The following is a 16,212-nucleotide window of genomic DNA, read 5'->3' on the forward strand; positions in this document are numbered from 1 at the left end:
GGGTCTTACAATCTTTTCACCACCCCGCCCCCAAATTCTTCAATTGTGTGGGCCTGGGATTTTTTAGTTGGGAGGCTTTTTATTTCTGTTTAGACTTCCCTAATTGTTATTGTTATTAGTTTCTTTAAGCTGTTGATGTATACATGGTTTAACTTTGGTGGATTCACTGAATATTAGAAATTGGTCCATTTCTTTTAGATTTTCTAATTTAATTGGGTATAGGTGTTTAAAATGTTCCCTTAAAATGGTCTGGGTCTTTTTTCACTCTGTTGTGATGTTTAACTTTTGTCTCTGATTTTGTTGATTTCATTTTTCCCATTTTTATTTTTGTTATCTTGGCTAAGAGTCTTATTTACCTTTCCAAAGAAACAGCTCTTAGATTAATTTATTCCCCATATTATTTTCTTTGTTCCCATTTCACTGAATTCTGTTCTGCTTTTTTTAAAAAAATATTTTATTTAATTTTGTGCACATGAATGCATTGACTGCATGTCTGTAAGTACCCCCATGTCATGTAACGCCTGTGGAGGTTAGAAGAGGGTGTCAGATCCTCTGGAACTAGAGGTATGGATGGTTTTCAGCCACGATGTGGATGCTTGGAATTGAACTTGGGTTTTTTCCAAGACCAGTCAATGCTATTAACTTCTGAGCCATCTCTCCAGCCCTTCTGCTCTGATTTTTATTATTCTCCTTGTGTGTTGGTTTGGGGTTTGGTTTGTTCTTGCTTTTCCAAAATTTTGAGTTGTACCATTAAGCCATTTATTTCTGGTCTTTCTGATTTTTTAATGTAGGCACTTAGAGTTATAAACTTCCCTCTTAAAACTGTTTTAATGTGTTCCAGAGGTTTTGTTGTGCTGTGTTGTCATTTTTATTCAGTACCAGGAATATTTTATTTCTTTCTTAATTTCTTCTTTGATCCATATATAATTCAGGAGTATGTTTTTACTCTACATGAGTTCATGTATTTATTAGAGCATCTTTTGCTATTTGCTTTTATGTTTTATTGAATTGTAGTTTAATAAAATACATGGAATTATTTCAATTTTTAGTATTTGTTGAGGTTTATTTTGTGTCCAAGTATATGCTCTATTTTAGATAAAGTTCCATTGGCTGTTGAGTAGAATGTGCATTCTTTTTGCTTAGGTGGAATATTATGTAGATATCACTTATGTTGATTTGATATATATTATTAGATTCAGATGCTTTTGTTTATTCTTTGTCCAGCTGATTTGTCTGTTGGAGAGAGTGAGGTATTCAAGTAACCTACTATTACAAGTTGTGCTTAATCTGTGTCTTGAAGCCCAGTAGTACTGGTTTTTTTTTTGGTATTTTAGAAACAGGGTTTCCCTGTAGCCCCAGCTGGTCTGGAGCTCACTATGTAGACCAGGCTGGCCTTGAACTCACAGACATCCACTTGCCTCTGCCTCCCTAGTGCTGGGACTACAGGCATGCACCACCACACCCAGCAGTAGTACTGTTTTTATGAAACTGGTGCACCAGACTTTGGTGCTTATATGTTCACGACTTTTATTTCTTCCTGGTCAATTGTTCACTTGATTAGAAGTTAATGACCCTTTTTTATCTTTTATGATTGTACTGAATGTATTAGGAAAGTAGAAATAAATTAAGATGGATAAAAGAGTGACTTTGAAATGAAACTAGAAACTGTCTGAAAATGTACATTAACTGGAAACAGAACAAGAACAAGCAGTAAAAGTGACACTGGAATATATAGCACAATTTCACAACCTAAATTTTGTACAACCAGATGATACTATTATCATTGACCTGTTATACATGGCAGGTTATGGAATGTGAAGTAGAAGCTAAGTTGTAACCTAGCAACCAAGTAGAACCTATGTGAGTTGAGTGCCTGTGTGTTGGTGATAAGTGACCACATGGTGTGACCCATATCTCAAAGAACAGCTGAAGCTAATGACATAAATAAAATGAGCTATAGCCAAAAGAGAAACATATAAAAACTGGCAGCTCAAAGACTTCATCAGTGCTTGGTTACATGAGACGATGTCTCCGTGGGCCTCATCCCGGCTCATCACCCAAGACCTGAGACCAGCCTGAACTCTGCCTGAAGATCTGCCTGACACCAGACCAGACTGGAGCCGCGCCTGAGACCTGATGGAGAACCCGAGCCTGAGAGCCAGAGACTGACAGAGTCTGCCATGACAGGACGTGATCAGAACCTGCCAGAGACAGCTCCACAGCCGGGAGAGTGCACTGATCACGGTGGATGAGAGAACCTCTCCACATGGAGTGCCTGAAGGCTTAACCTCTGGAAGGTACTCCCTGAGACTTTGGGACTCTTAACTGCTAGAGAACAGGGTTTCTCCTTGAGTGTTTGTATTGATGTATGTTTGTTATGCTTTGACCTAGTAAACGCATATTGCAATCAAACAGTCGTGTGTGAGAATATCTTCTATCTGTTGCACCTGTCCTAAGCTCTCCTGAGAAGCAGTGACACACTCTAGGTGTCACACTCAGGCCAGTGGCTTGAGACACATTCAGGACAATGATTAATTTTAACTTAAAGTTTATTTTGTCAGATATTAGAATTGCAATTTCTGCTTATTTCTTAGTGTCAGTTGCCTGGATTTTTTTTCCATCCTTTCATCCTAAGGTGGTATCTATCACAGAGTGAGAATTAATTTCTTGTAGACAACAAATAGATGGTTATTGCTTCTTTTTCTTTAATTTAATTTTTTTATTACATGTGTATGCACACATTGCCTATATGTAGGTAAGTGTTCTCATGTCATGCAATGCCCGCGAAGGTCAGAAGAGGCTGTCGGATCCCCTGGGACTGGAGTTACAGACAGTTGTTAGCTGCTATGTGGGTTCTGGAATTTGAACCCGGGTCTTCTACAAGAACAACCAGTGTTTTTAAGCACTGAGCCACCTCTCCAGCCCTGGTTACTGCTTCTTAATCAGACTATTGAATTAGTCTGTTGCTTTTGACTGGGACTTGAGGCCAATGATTTTCAAAGTTATTAGTGAATGGTGTACATATTTACTCTCATTTTATTTTATGTTTTTATTCTTAGTCTTATTTTGTGTTTCTGTACTTTATATTTTCATTTGTTTTCTTTCTCTAACGTCTTGAGTGTTGTCATTTCTTTCTGCAGTCCTTTGCATTTCTCTGAATGTTCTCTGTAGGGCTGGTTTGGTGGACATGAATCCGTTCAACCTATCCATAACCTGAAAGAATTTTCTTTCCACTTTAACTATAATAGCCAATTTTGCTGGGTAAAGTATTCTGGGTTGGTATCTATAGTCATTTAGAATTTCCAGTACTCGCCCTAGGTTCTTCTGGATTCTATTAATTTGTGAGCTGTAAATCTGATGGGTTTTCCTTTACATGTAAGTTGTTTTCTCTTGAAGCTTTCAGTGCTTTCTCCTTGTTCTGTACATTTAGTATTTTTACTGTGACATTTCATGGGGTGTTTCTGTTCTGGTCTTGTACAATTGATGTTCCTTTATCTTCCTGTATCTGTATAGGTATGTCTTCCTTCAGTTTAGGATAGTTTCCTTCTATAATGCTGTTGAAGATAAGGAAAATGCCATTGACCTGAGATTCTTTTTTCCTACATTCATATTATGTGTACATTTGATATTTTCATAGTGTCCCATGTTTACTATATTCCATTCCTGTGTTTTAAATTTTTTTCATATTTTTTGCTTGATCAGTCTAATTCTTCAGTTTTCCCATGTAGTTTATAAATTCTGTTTTGCAATTATTACATTCTGCTTGTAAAGTTTTATCTTGTTTCCAAATTGGTTTATTGAATTTTTCAATTCTACATTCATTTCAGTTTTCTTCAATATGTCTATTTCTTATGTGAATGAATTAACTTTTTTTGTTATTTCATTTAGCTGTATATTCTTTTTTTTTTTTTTTTACTTAATCAGGAGTTTGTTCCCATCTTCTCTGAGTTGTTGGAGTTGGTTGGTTGTGTGTTATTAAAGTCATTGAATTCTTAATCAGTTTATGTTTGTTCTTTTCAATGCTGCAGCCTATGGCTCTTCTAAGTTTTAATTATTGTAGTATACTTGCAGTGGGTTTTGGTGGGTTCATATCATCTTGGTATTTTTCTGTTTCTGCTTTGTGTGTGTGTGTGTGTGTGTTCCAGTCTGTACGTATAGATTTCTTTTGTTGGTTGTGTTTCATTTGAAATTCTAGACTACTTTTGTTTAGTTGAAGTTTGGTTCTGTTTATACTGTTGATGCTGTTGGTTGCTTTCTGGTCAAGTCTGTGCTTCAGGTTCTCACTTTGGATTTTTTACTGATGGCAGAGGATGGCTTCAAGAGCTCTCCATCAAGTGAAGCTGTCTAGGCATAATTGGAGACTATGGGGATCCAGTGGTTAGGTTCTGGCAGGCTAGTCCACAGCAAGAGGGAGCCTAGAGCCAAGGTGGGTACTGGGACAGCATGGGTTCTAATAGCAAAGCATAGTAGATGTGATTCCTACAGCAGGGAGAATTGAGTGGTCCCTGAGCAGAGGAATCAAGATCCAGTGGGCATTATCTGGCTTAAAATGTTAGTCTGGACTTCTCAGGTGGCATGAGCAAGGGAAGGGTGGGGAACCATGGGGAAGGTTTAACAAGCTAAGCAGAGTAGATGTGAAACCTGGTGCAGTTAGAAAGTAGCTGATTCATGTTCAAGGGTATCCATTTACAGTGGACAGGGTCTGACTTACCAGGATAATTTGGAGGTCTCAGGCAGGATCAGCAAGGATGGGTCTAGTCTGGTCTGTAGGGAATGGGGACAGTGAATAATTTTTTTTTCTTTTCATAGTGTCTCACATTTCCTCCATATTCCATTCTTTTATGTGTGGATATGTTTTAATAATTTCTATATTCTTTGATTGAGAGGTTCTCTCATTCAAATTTATCTTCTTTATATTTTGTTTTCCTTTTACTTCATGCTGCTGATTACCTTTTCTACTATCATTTAAAATTGGCTTATTGAGTTTTTCAATTCCATCTTCATTTCAGCTTGAATTTTCTTCAATATTTCTATTGCTTTCATGAATTCACTTTCAAATACTGAATTATCTTTGTCATCTCACAGCCGTATGTTTGCATTTTATTGGGACTTTATTCTTATCCTCTTGGAGTTCTTTGATTTATTTATTTGTGTGTTCTTTAACGTTCTTGAATTCTTTGATCATTTTTATGATTTTCTTTAAGTTCTGCATCCTGGAATTGCTCTGGGTTGTTCTCCTTGTGGACTTGTGCTAACATATCATCTTGCTTTCTCATATAATGTGTTTTTGCATTGTGGCCTGGTATATGCACTTCTTTTGCACTTCTTTTGTTGACTTTGTGTGATATGACATTCTAACATGCTTTTGTTGAGTTAAATTTTGGTTCTGTTTTTATTGCTGCTGTAGCTTGGTTGCTTTCTGAACAGGTATGAATACTTAATTGGTCTGTGCTTCAGTTTTTTGATTTTTTTATGGGAAGAATGGGTAGCTTCAGGTAGGCTAGGAGGGAGCTCTCTAGCCAGGAGAAAGGGCCTAGTCCCAGAGAGAGGATATGGGCACTGAGTGGGTGGGCTCTCACTAGATAAGCAGGGAAGATGTGATCCTTGTAGTAACCTTAAAAGGGCCTGTCCCAAAGCAGGGAAATGACTACCAAATAGGCAATGTATGACTAACTTACCAGGCTAATTAATTGGAGCTCTCCAGCAATGAGAGAGAGCTTATTTACTCATTTGTTTGTTGATTTCTGTCTATTTGTGCTTTCCTTGCTTGTACTTTTGATTGTAATGTTATGAAAATAATTATCCAGGTTAAAATATGTTGCTTTCCTCCTAGAATTATTAGATTACCTGATTAAATGTTTAAGCATTTGACATATTTTTGAAAATTTTTCTTTATCTACTTTTTTATGTGTATGATTGTTACATGTGCATGTGTATAAGTGCACCCCTGTCATGCAGTGCCTGTGGAAGACAGAGCAGGGCATCAGATCCCTTGTAACTGGAGTAATGGATGGTTGGTAGTCACAGTGTGGGTACTATGATTCAAATTCTGGGCTTGTGCAAGAACATCTAGTGTTCTTAGATGCTGAGCCATTTCTCCAGTGCATATTTGGCACATTTTGAGTTGATTTACATATATTTAGCAAGAGATAATAGTCCAACTTACTTCTACATGTCAATTGATGTAAAATTTTAAAAGAATTAAGAAGAGATTTTGCTATGTATTATAAAGTTAGTTATAACTGTTGAAACTGAGTTTCTTGTCACCAAAAATCACTGCAGATTCAAATTTATTAAATACATTGTCTCTTGACATATGAGAGGAAGAAAAATAAAGTTAAGAGCTTATATATTGAAATTGACAGGCTTGGGGAAATCATCTCAAATAATTAGTCACCTAAATTGTCTGAACATTGCTTTACTCACTTGCAATGCAAAGTTAACTATGAACTTAGAAGATTGTTGCATGTATCAAATAAAAAGATGACTATCAAGTCCTTGTCATTGTACTTGATAAATAGTAAGAACTCATAAAACAGTGACATTAATTTTTCTTAGCTGTTTTAATTATTCATAAAAAGCACTGTTAATCTCCTTGTAGAATAATAGATTTTGGGGTGAGGAATAATGATAGACTTGTTGTTCTATTGGCAATTTGTGGTGATGAGAATTTTACTCTGTATACACATTTTTTACATCTAGTCAAGGTTATCTGTAGATTGACATAGCAGTAGAAAATGATTTAAATTAAATAAATTATACACATTTTTAACAAGAAAAAATGCCTGTAGGTATAGTATGTTTTAAAGAGAGCAGCATGCAGGCTGGAGAGATGGCTCAGCAAATATGAACATTGGCTATTCTTGCAGAAGGCCTGGGTACAAATACTAGCACCAATCCCTAGCACAATGGCTAACAACCGTCTGTAACTCCAATTCCAGGGGATCTGATGCTATCTTCTGTCCTCCATGGGCATGACACAACACAGATGCACTCATAAACATAAAATAAAAATAAAAGGAAATAAAAAGAAAGAAAGCATCATGAACTTGCCTCGAAGAACATCTCAGTATAAATGCTTGACTGGATATGACTTAATGTATATGACAGAATGCATGAAATCTGGTGAAGGGGGTCTTATGGAGAGTGTGGATGGTTGAGAGATTCTAAGTTTGAATACAACTATTATATGAAATGCAAAAAGCTCAATAAAATATTTTAAAAATGAGAGCATCCTATCTATGTTGTACTGTAAATTACATGTAATCATTTCACAGCTGAATGTTTCAGCCTGCATCTTTAAACTAGACAATGTCCTTTCTAACCGCTATACCACTTTGATATTTTACAGAATTGATACTAAGTCATTTTCCCAATATTTTCAAATTATTCTAAGAGCATTGCATTTTATTCTTCTCTTTCTAAGGCTTTTTGTTAGGAACAGTTTCATTTCTTTACTCTGCCATGAATCTCTTTTTCTTTGTCTCTCCTTGAGAGATTGAGTCATTTGTCTAAGTATCTTTTCAAATATTTCAAATTGTGACTTGTGTAATTGGCATTGTTCACCTTCTGTTCCTCTTTGCCATAATTTATTTAATTCCCAGTGGAAATTATAAACATTTCTAGCAAGAACACTTCCCAAATGATTCTGTAGAATTCATATGGTCCAGGAAAAGAATCACGGTACATCTCTTTGTATTACTAATAATGAGATGTGTTTGAATCATTTCTTTAGCTGCAACTTCCAGATTTCTGGGTCAACATGAAGGGAATGTGTGAAAGCAACAGACAGTCAAAGGAAGATGCACCAGGTATGACTTTGATGAGCAGTGAAAAGGCTCATGGAAAAAAGTGTTTGAGTGGCTTCCAGAGGCTGAATAAGGAAGTGAACAAAATTCCTTTATGGAGCTCACAGAAGGAAATACAACCCTGCCCACACATTGATTCAAGCACAGTGAAATCTATGTAACATTTCTGCATACCAGAAATATAATATGTGTTTTGTAGAAATGGGTCGCAATATCAATAGGAAAGATATACCTCAGCCCATCTGCTAGAGCTCTCCTCTTTTCAAATTTCCCTCTTCTCCAGAAGGGTGGATGAAATCCACACATTTTATTCTTTCTAACCACTGCCATCTCTATCCTTTACTCTGTCTCCATGGGATCAACATGCAATATTGCAATATTATTACACTATCATATTTGCCTCTTTGGGTATTGCACAACACAGGTGCACTTACATATATTAGACAACACTCTTATACACATCAAATAAAAATACCAACAAATATTTTTAAAAACTTAAATTGTTTTTATCTATAAATTTTTAGAACCTACAATGAATATGATAAATATTTATATCTTTAAAACTATTATTATTTCTAAAGAAATATTCATTTTAAATTCTATTCCTTGTCACATTTGGCATAATTATTATTTTCATATATATTGGTAATATAGTTTCAATATCATCTAAAGTTAGGGTTTGAACTTATTCTTACCCTATAATTATCTAGGAGTGTAGAAATCATTTTCAATAAAGTCATAGAATAAAATTTCTCCAATCTAGGGAAAGAGATGTCTATCAAGATACAAGAAACATCCCGAATACCAAATAGACATGACTAGAAAAGCTCACCCTGTCAAAACATTAAGTATAGTCAAAACATTAAATATGCAGAACAAAAAAAGTTTGCTGAAGGTTACAAGAGAAAAGAACCATGCCGCATATACATGCAGACCCATCATAATAACAGTTGCTGTCTTTTCTGTGGAAATTATAATATTCAGATAGGCTTAGAAAGAGCTATGCCAATTTCTAAATATCAGAGGTGCCACATAGATTATTGTACTCAATAAAATGATCTGTCAAAATTGAAGAAGAAATGAAAGCTTCTTTTATATTTATTATTTTATTTTATCTTATTTATTTTATTTTTTGAGACAGGGTCTCCCTATAGCCCAAGTTGGTCTGGCACATGCTATATAGACTAGGTTGGCCTATATATCACAAAGATCTGCCTCCTGAGTGCTCTGAATAAAGACCTCACCACAATGCCTGGCTTGAAATGAAAGCTTTCCACTATTACAAAGCAAAGCAAAGCAAAAAGCAAAGCAAAGCAAACCAAACCAAACTAAACTGAACCAAGCAGTTGTGGGGCTGGAGAGATGGTTCAATGTTTAAGAGCTGTGACTGCTCTTGTAGAGGATCTGGTTTCAGTTTCCAGCCCCAACATCATGGCTAAAAACTGTCTGTAATTCTAGTTCTAATGGATCCAACACCCTGTTCTGACTTGCACAGGCATTTAATGACATGAATGCACTTACATACATCCAAGCAAAACACTCATACCCATAAAATAAAAATAATAAATAAAATGTTTTTAAAAGCAGTCTAAGTAGAACATGTGGCAGAAACCAGAAACCCAGGGACAGGTTTGGAGTTGACCAATCATAGGGCAGCCATGTGCAGGAAATCATAGACATGCAAAAGAAGCTGGGGAAACAGAACAGGGCCAGAGCTGACCCAGTGCAAGTCTTAGGTGTGTGGATTCCTACAACAGAGGAAGGAAGATGCAGATCAAGAAAGGTGGCTAGAGATGAATCAGTATAATGTGCCAACATGTGAGGGATACCCACAGCACTCATCAGAAGCTGCATATCTGGGGAGCAAGTTGGAGCTGAGCCAGGATAAGACATTCAGGTGTTAGGAATACTAGAACTTGAAACTGTAGACATAGCGAGGGGAAAAGAAAAGTCATAGAACAATTTACCTGACCTGCAAATCACACATGTGGTGGAATATATTAAAGAATGGAGGAAGCTGGCACTGATCTAGACCAATATCTTCAAGCACAGAGTCCCACAACAGGTGGGGGATGCAGTGGAAGTGGGAATCGGGCTACAGATGACCCAGGATAGACTGTCCATGTGTGAAGGGACACAAGAGACAGTAAAAGAAGCAGAAATTAGACAAGCTAAGAGAAGTTTGTTGTCCTTGAGTAGTGACTGTTATTGAAAACAATAGCAGATTCTCAGAGGAAGAATAGTGATAAATCTTGTGGTCCTGAATACCAATCTCACTCATGAAAATGATGCATCAGTTACACTATGACTTATTCCTCTCTTGAAAATTGCAAACAACTACACTAAATAATGGTGAATTGAAGAGAGACAGACAGAGGGAATGAAAGAAGGAAGGAAGGAAGAAGGAAAGAAGAAATCCTGAAGTAACTCTAGATATACACACAACATGAAAAGGCAAGAAAACCTGTCTCTTCCAGAAGTTACTAATACCACAGAAATGGCTTGGAAGAACTTCCAAACAAAGAATTCAAAAGGAAAAAGTATAAGTAATTTAAAACAACTCAAAGAAGACATAAATTTTCTCCGAGAGCAAAAGGAAGAGCCTGAATAAAATAGGAAAGTCAATTCAAGATATGAGCATAGAATTTCATCAAGAGATAGAATTGCTGAATAAAAGCAAAACTGGAATGTTATTGAAAAAGAAAAACTCAATAAGTCAAGTAAAAACTTCAATGGAGAGCATCGCTTACAGAATGGAGCATGTGAAAAACAGTATCAGGGTTTGAAAAGAAGATGGAGAAATTAGATCACTCAGTCAAAGCAAAAGAGTACATTAGAAAATATTAATGGAATGTGGAAGAGATTTGAAGTACCATTAAAAGAATAAATTTTTGAATCAAAGTCATCAAAGAAGGGAGGATCCTGGCATAGTGGTATACCCCTTTAGTCCCAGCACTATTGGGGACAGGAACAGGTGGTTCTCCTGGAGTTCAAGGCCAGTCTGGTTTATGCAGAGGGTGCCAGGATAGCTACAGGGAAACCTTGTCTCAAAACAACCCAAATAATAAATGAATGAATAAATAAATAATAAATAGAAGGGAGAATATAATACTAAAAACACAGAAACCATTTTCAAAAAAGAAGAAAAGAAAATTCCCAAACCTAGGTAGATGTCCATCCAGATACAAAGCCCTACAGAACACCAAATATGTCTAGAGAAGACACCACCCATGACATATTATAGTTAAACACTGAACATGCAATAAAGGAAGACAATTGAAAGCTGCAAGACAGAACAGTTATATTTCTTACAAAGGCATAATGATGAGAATAATATATGTGTGGTAGTTTGAATATGAATGTCTCCCATAGGTTCCAAGTATTTGGAAATATGGTGGTGCTGTTTTGGGAGGTCTTAGAAGGTGTGGCCTTGCTGGAGCAAGCATGTCACTGGGGATGGGCTTAGAGAGCTCTTAAGCCTTGCCAGATCCCCAGTCACTCTCTGCTTCCTGTGCCTTCTTGCAGGTGCAAGCCTCTGCTTTCTGCTCCTGCTCTGGTCACATCCTGTTATTGTACTTCCCTGTCATGAGGATACTAATTCCCTTGGAACCATAAGCTCTAATAAACTCTTCCTTTTATAAGTTCCCTTGGTCACATTGTTTTATCACAGCAGCAGAAAAGCAATTAAGAAAATATGATTATGAGTTAGAAACTTCATTTGGACTGAAGAGAAGGATAAATATGCCCAAGAGATACCAATATGATAAATAAAATATTTAAGAACACTTAATCAAAGAAGTGAAGAGGAAATCACAAAATTAACAGAATGAGAATTAGTAAATAGCTTTTACTAATAAATCTGAATATTAAGGGTCTAAATTGCTCAACAAAAACTTGTAGATTGTATAAGAAAACTGCATTGTTCTTTGTGTTCCATTCAAGAAGCATCCCCATCTTTGATAGGAACCACTCTAGGTAAAAAGATGGAAAAGCTATTCCAAATATATTGTACCATGAAACAAACAGGTGTTCCTATTCTAGTATCTGAAAAAAACAGATTTTGAACTAAAATTGGTCAGAAGAAATAAAGGTCAATTCAAAGTCATTAAGGATCAATCCATCAAGAGGATATTACAATTCTAAATATATATACACCTAACACAGGAACACCTAATTTCATAAAACAAATACTACTAGATGTAAAGCCATGAATTAACCCTAACACAGAGATAGTGGGTAACTTCAAAACCCAGTTTTCACCAATAGGCAAGTCACTGTGACAAAACTAAAATGAGAAAATTGGAATTAAATGGCAGTATAAACCAAATGGGCCTAACAGATATTTAAAGAATAGTTCAACTAAATAGCAAATAATATATCACCCTATGAAATTTCTTCAGATTGATTAAATATTAAACACAAAACAAGTTAAAACAGATAAAGGAAAATTGAAAAAAATCATATGAAGATACTTTAAAAATCTATATTTAACTAAATTAGAAAAACTAAAAGGTAATAAGAAATTTGTATATATATATGACATATCAAATGAAACAATTTAAACAGTTTTAATCATCAATCAGATTGAAGGTAATAATAAAAATATCCCCTAAGTAAAAGAATTCTAAATCCATACATATTTTATGACTTTACCAGAATTTCAATTAAGATTTTTTGGGGTGGGTACGGTGAACATTATTGATGGTATTCAAGAGAGTAGGACTCCCTAAGCCCCTCCTCTTCTTCTGGGGGGTCTAGGAAACTGTGAAGGGAGATACTCAGTGTGTTGGGAATTGAGTTGGTGCAGGGATCATCCAGCCCAGGGCCTCTCTCCTCCTATTGCTGGGGTGAGTGGTTCAGGGTTTCTTACTCCTTGAAGGCCATGTGGACCATGAGGTCCATCACCCTGTTGCTGTAGCTATATTAGTTGTCCTACCAGGAAATGAGCTTGAAAAAGTGGTTGTTGATGGCAATGCCAGCCCCAGCATCAAAAGTGGAAGAGTGGGTATCACTGCTAAAGTTTCAGGAAATGACCTGGTCCTCAGTACAGACCAGGCTACCCTTTAGGGGCCCCTTAATGCCTGCTTCACCACCTTCTTGATGTCATCATATTCAGCAGCTTTCTCCAGGTGGCAGGTCAGATCTATGACAGACACATTGGAGTTAGGAACACAGAAGGCCATGCCAGTGAGTTTACTGTTCAGTTCTGGGATGGCCTTTCCCACAGCCTTGGCAGCCCGAGTGGATGCAGTGATGATGTTCTGGGAAGCCCCACATCCATCATGCCACAGTTTCCCAGAGGGACTGTCCACGATCTTCTGGGTAGTTGTGATGGCATGAACTGTGGTCATGAGTCTCTCAATGACTCCAAAGTTGTCATGGATGACCTTGGCCAGGAGGACTAAGAAGTTAATGGTGCAGGAGGTGTTGCTGACAATCTTGAGGAAGCTGTCATGTTTCTCATGGTTCACACCCATCACAAACATGGGGGCATCAGCATAAGGGGCACAGATGATGACCCTTTTGACTCCATCCTTCAAGTGGGCCTGGTCTTCACCATGGTAGTGAAGACCTCGGTAGACTCCATAACATACTCGGCACCAGCATCACCCCATTTGATGATAGCAAGATCTTGCTCCTGGAAGATGGAGATGGCCTTCCCATTGATGACAAGTTTCCCATTCTCAGGCTTGACTGTACCGTTGGTCTTTCCATGGGTGGAATCATACTGGAACATGTAGACTGTGTAGCTGAGGTCAATGAAGGGGTCATCGATGGCAACAATATCCACTTTGCTAGAGTTGAAAGCAGCCCTGGTGACCAGGTGCCCGATATGGCCAGATCCATTCATTCTGTCCTTCACCATCATGCCTCAGGGACAAGACTGGTACTGCATGAGAAGATGGGGCTGTCTCTAGAACAGAGTGCAGCAGAGAGCCCTGAATTTCAAATTAAAATTAACACCAATGATACTCAAATTGTTCCATAAAAAGAAATATGGAAAAAGCTTCCAAACAAAAAATATGACTCCAATATTACTCTAATACCCAAACCAGATAAAGACACAATAAAAAAGAAAACAGACTGCTCTCCCTGATGAACACTGACATAAAAATTTGAATAACACTAGGATATTGAATTCAAAATCATACAAAACAGAGCATTCATCATGATCAAGTTGGCTTCAGTATGGAACTGAAAGCCTAGTTATAAATAGGTAAATTAGTAAGTGTAATTCAGCGTATAAATGCCCTCAAAGACAGAAAGCACATAACCTTCTAAATAGACACAGAAATCAGAGGATTAACTAATGGGGTTTCCGTAAGACTTCTTCATGAACTCTTAGTTTTGGTTAACTCACCCACTACTCCCTTCTCTTGCCCATTCCCATTTAATTATTTAACCTCCAGTATTTCCACTATTCTTTCATATCATACATTGTGTCTCTTCAGTTACATTTTAAAATATTTTATCAAGTTTGTGAGAATTTCAAAGAATATATTTTGATCATATCAGACATTCCTCCCGTATCTCCACCTGCAGGTTCCTACAGCCCCAGACTCCAGGTCCTCTACTACTGTTTTTTTAAGGCCTATCAAGTCTTATTTCTGTTCCTATAATCGCTTTGGTGTGGGTCTGTCACCTGGAGCTTTCCCAACCTATCCAGTCTTACAAGTTAAACAAAACTGATTCTCCCTCTCACAGCAGCTATCAATTGTCAATAGTTCCTCAGGCAGGGTTGGAGTTTCTTGCACACCTTTCCCTACCTGTCATAATGGGATTTTGTTGGACTTGGGCTTGCATAGGATTTGCACATACTGTCACAATTGCTGTGAGCTTCCATGAAGAACTACTTTGCTGTTTGCAAAGCACTGTTTCTTTGCATTCATTTGATACTTCTCAATTTTACAATCTTTCTATGGCTCTTCCACTATTATCCCTGAACTTAAGAGGAACGGGTATGTTATAGGTGTCCCATTTAGGGGTGAGCATTCTGTATAGTCTCTTATTCTTTGTACATTGATGAGTTGTGGATCTCTGTATTAATCACCAACTGCTGAAAATAATATCTTTGAGAGTTGGGAAATGCACTGATCTACAGATATAATAAGTCATTAGGAATTGGCTTGATAGCATGTCCATTAGCTGAATAGTAGTAGAAGCTTCTCTCCTATCATCTGTGACCTATCTAGCCAAAGATTCTCAGCCCTTATGACAGAGCTAGACATGAGCTTCATGTTAAGAAGTGGGCCTTAATCCAGTCAGAAAGAGGTTGGTTACTTCCTTAACATTCCTGCACCAGTGGCCATACCTTGCCAGGCCAGCAATTATTGTAACTTGCAGGGTTCACAGCTGGGCAAGTTTGATGATTCTTTTCCTGTTCCAGCAGTATGCGTTACATCTTCCAGGTATAAGAAAGCAGCTGATAGTGATGAATATTTAAAGTAATTACAAGCTTGATTTTTCCTTGTTTGTTCTCTGATCCATGTACTTAGGAGACCTCAGCAATGAGGTCTTACAGTCCATAGGGAAGAACCTACTATTATTCAGTTCTGTTGAATTCTGTTGAGAAGCCAAGAGCAATGGAAATAATCAATATTGTTTCAGATTCTATGAAACTCCCTAGTCAACAGCTCCAAAAGAGGGAGCCCATTACTGGAATGGACTGCTTATTAGCAAGCTTGTGATGTCTGGTAGAGGTATTTTCCTCTCATTATAAGACAACTTTGCTCAAATTCTGTTTATATTGTATATGCATATAAATTAAGGAGCTTCTATAGTATTAGGTTTCCATATGTGTTCTTAAAAAGGCCTTTGATGTTAGTTATCCCACCCTAAATTTCCTCCTCTGTCAGTCCCTCCCATTCTTCCCCCCATTTAGCTCTTCCTATTCCACCATTCTCTTTCCCCTTAATATGTATGTCTCCTACCAAGAAACCCCCTCACCCAACGAACCCTTAGTAGTTTCCTGACCTCATGATTTTCCAAATGAAACACACTTATCTAATGCTTTAAAGCTATTATACATATCCACTACTAGGTATCCACTTATGAGGGAGAACATGGGTTGTTTGTCTTTCCAGGTCTCAGTTACCTCACTCAGTATGTTTACAGTTCATCATTTAACTGAAATTTTCATAATTTCATTTTTATTAATTGGTTAATAGTATGTCCATTAGCTGATTAATAGTAGTAGGTTCTTCCCATGGACCATGACTTATCTGGTCAAAGGTTCTTGGCCCTGATTACAGTGCTAGGCATTTGTTTTAACTTAAGAAGTAGGACTTAAATCCATTCAGAAAGTGATTGTTTACCCATTTAACATTCATGCTACTCTTGCACCAATGGTCATATCTTGCCAGGCCAGTTGTGATTATAACTTGCAGCATTCACAGCTGGGTAA

At 37.1% G+C, this 16,212-nt stretch overlaps 1 pseudogene; it reads right to left on the reverse strand.

Moving 5' to 3' along the window:
• Positions 1 to 12,674: 12,674 nt before the first annotated feature.
• Positions 12,675 to 13,674, reverse strand: LOC103725987 (annotated as a pseudogene).
• Between the last annotated feature and the right edge of the window lie 2,538 nt (positions 13,675 to 16,212).

Source organism: Nannospalax galili, unplaced genomic scaffold, assembly GCF_000622305.1.
Source record: "Nannospalax galili isolate Female #2095 unplaced genomic scaffold, S.galili_v1.0 scaffold929, whole genome shotgun sequence".
NCBI classification, from domain to species: Eukaryota; Metazoa; Chordata; class Mammalia; order Rodentia; family Spalacidae; genus Nannospalax; species Nannospalax galili.